Raw genomic sequence first — 3,507 nt, 5'->3', positions numbered from 1 at the left:
ATATCATATTGTGGCCACATAATTAATGAAGAAGGGTTGCATAAGTCCCCTGAGAAAATTGAAGCGGTCATAAAAGTACCAGCACCTGAAAATGTCTCACAATTAAGGTCGTTCCTGGGATTGATAAATTACTACCATAAATTTTTACCGTACTTGTCAACTGTTCTGCAACCTCTTAACGAACTGCTACAAACGGGAGTAATTTGGGAATGGAGCGAGGACTGTAAACGTGCCTTCCATAAACGTAAAGGCTTGATCACGCCCAAGGAAGTTTTGGCTCGTTACAACCCATCACTGCCAATCAGACTGGCGTGCGATGCATCCCCTTACGGCGTAGGAGCGGTATTATCACATAGATTCCCTGATGGCTCAGAATGGCCGATAGCTTTTGCGTCATGCTCATTGAACTCAGCTGAGCGTAACTATGCCCAGATCGACAGGGAAGCACTCAGCCTGGTATGGGGAGTGAAGAAATTCAACCATTACCTACACAGACAAAAATTTACCTTGTTGACTGACCATCAACCCCTCGTCTCCATATTCAACCCTAAAAAGGGTGTTCCCATTATGACAGCACAAAGGCTACAGAGGTGGTCCCTTTTCCTAGGGGCACACCAATATGACATAGAATACAAAGGATCAAAACAGCATGGGAATGCTGACGGTTTATCGCGCCTACCGTTGCCAACAGTGGAAGAGGCGCCTACAGTGGACCCAGTGGAGATATTCCACTCGACCATAGTGGAATGTCTACCGGTGACAAATTCTACCATTGAAAAGGAAACGCGAAATGACCCGACTCTCTCATGAGTCTACGATTTCACGGTGAAGGGATGGCCAGCACATGGCGAACCACTGTTGCCAGCATTCTCGCAAAGAAGAGAACAGCTGTCAGTGTGCCGAGGAACCTTGATGTGTGGATCCAGAGTGCTGATTCCACCCAAACTCAAGGATAAAGTGCTAAAAGAGCTTCACGAGGGGCATCTGGGTGGAGTGAAAATGAAGAACCTAGCTAGAGCGTTTGTGTGGTGGCCAGGTATCGATGGAGACATCGAAGAAATGACCAAGAGCTGTCTAGGATGCCAGTAGGTCCAAAACGCCCCACCACAAGCCCCTCTACATCCATGGGAGTGGCCCTCATCTCCATGGCAAAGGGTACATATCGACTTTGCTGGTCCATTTATGGACTCAATGTTCTTAATCATGGTGGATGCACACTCCAAGTGGCCGGAGGTAATAAAGATGTCCTCCACCACCACGGAAAAAACCATCACAGTATTAAGGACCATATTTGCCAGGAATGGGCTGCCTGAACAGATCTGTTCTGATAATGGACCACAATTTGTGTCCGAAGAATTCAGGAAGTTCTTAAAAAACAATGGGGTTAAGCACTACACATCCGCCCCATACCATCCCGCCACCAATGGATTAGCTGAAAGGTTTGTCCAGACCTTCAAGAAGGCCATAAAGGCCATGGGTAATGAAGACATAAAACTTCAGCATAAGGTAGATAACTTCTTGTTTGCATACAGGAATGCAACACATGTGGTTACAAACCAAACTCCCGCCATGATGTTCTTCAATAGAAGCCTAAGATGCCGGCTGGATTTGATCAAGCCAAACATCAGAAGGGACGTGGAGAACCAGCAATTTCAAGGCATGAATGAAAGACCAACTAGAACCTTCCAGATAGGTCAACAAGTTTTGGCCCGGGACTACCGTACTGAGAAATGGCAGCCTGGAACTATTTGCACACGACTAGGACCGCTGATGTATACCGTGGACATTGGAGAAAGCATAATAAGGCGCCATGCTGACCAGATCATAGAGTCATCCAAAAAGGGACAACCTACACCACAACTCTATACGCCTAATGATGAAGTAGAGATACCCATAGTATCTACCTCCGATCCGGTGATACTGGAACCAGATGAACCCGACACTGGCATTCAAGCCGAATCAGCCTTGCCAAAAGAATCTACTACACCACCAGAAACTACTACACCACCGAGGCGTTATCCGGACCGAGTCAGGAAGCCTCCAGAGAGACTGACTTATAATTGATTAACTGCAGCAATGTGTAGATTATTGTTCTTGTAACATGTTAATTAATGATTACTTAAAATATTATGTACTGGTTGTCTAAAAAGGGAGGAATTGTGGTGTATGTGCCTTTAAGAGCCCCCTGTGTACTGTAATGCCGGTAATGGCCACTCGGGCTCTATAAGCCTGTATATTGTCTTGTATCTGTTAGTTCACCTCCAGACTTTGTCCAGTAAACACCTGTAAACCAACTCCTGCATTCCGTGTCTTCATTAACACACGGATACAACAGAAACAAACATAGGATGTGATTAACAGCAGAATCCTACCCCTACAGTCACTTATGAACTTGCTGGTGTCTCACCAGGTAAGATGATCGAGTGAATTCCTTCCCACACACAGAGCAGGTGAACAGCCTCTCCCTAGTGTGAACTCACTGGTGTGTCTGCAGGTTGGATGAAGTAGTGAATCCCTTTCCACACACGGAGCAGATGAACAGCCTCTCTCCGCTGTGAGTGCGTTGGTGGGCCTTGAGACTGGATGATAAAGTGAATCCTTTCCCACACACGGAGCAGGTGAATGGCCTCTCCCCAGTGTGAACCCATTGGTGTGTCAGCAGATCCTTTGCGCTTTTAAAGCTCTTCTCACAGTCAGCACATTTAAAATCTCTATCAAGGTGAACAAGTTGGTGTGTCAGCAGGTGGGATGATTTAGTGAATCCCTTCCCACACACGGAGCAGGTGAACGGCCTCTCCCCAGCGTGAACCCGTTGGTGTGTCTGGAGATTGGATGACTGCGTAAATCCCTTTCCACACAAGGAGCAGGTGAATATCCTCTCCCCAGTGTGAACCCCTTGGTGCATTCGAAGATTGGATGCATGAGTGAATCCCTTCCCACATACAGAACAGGTAAACAGCCTCTCCCAAGTGTGAACTCGCTGGTGTTGAATGAGGTGAGATGACTGCCTGAAGCTCTTCTCGCGGTGAGTACAACTGAATGGTCTCTCGTCGGTGTGAACAAGCTGATGTTTAATAAAATCTGCAGAGAGTTTAAAGCAGTTCCCACAGTCAGAGCATTTAAAAGGTCTCTCATCAGTGTGAACTCATTGGTGTAAATGGAGGCTGGACAACAGAGTGGATCCCTTCCCACACACGGAGCAGGTGAACGGCCTCTCCCCGGTGTGACTGCGTTGATGAGTTTTCAGCTGGGATGGGTAATTGAATTGCTTCCCACAGTCCCCACATTTCCACGGTTTCTCCATGGTGCGGGTGTTCTTGCCTCTCTCCAGGTTGGACGATTGGTTGAAGCCTCGTCTGCACACAGAACACGTGTACGGTTTCTTCCCGCTGTGAATGGTGTGATGTTTTTTCAGGCTGTGTAACTGGTTAAAGCTCTTTCCACAGTCAGTGCTCTGGAACACTCTCACTCGGGTGTGTGTGTCTCAGTGCTTTTCAAGTCACACTG

General features: G+C 47.2%; 1 pseudogene; it reads right to left on the bottom strand.

Annotated features, from left to right (window-relative positions):
* Nucleotides 1–2,341: 2,341 nt before the first annotated feature.
* On the bottom strand, nt 2,342–3,304 carry LOC147119093 (uncharacterized; annotated as a pseudogene).
* Nucleotides 3,305–3,507: the final 203 nt, after the last annotated feature.

The sequence above is a fragment of the Somniosus microcephalus genome, chromosome 4 (genome assembly GCF_052327205.1).
Source record: "Somniosus microcephalus isolate GS21.2 chromosome 4, FLI_Smic_1.0, whole genome shotgun sequence".
NCBI lineage: Eukaryota > Metazoa > Chordata > Chondrichthyes > Squaliformes > Somniosidae > Somniosus > Somniosus microcephalus.
This window is presented reverse-complemented; position numbering and strand designations above follow the sequence as displayed.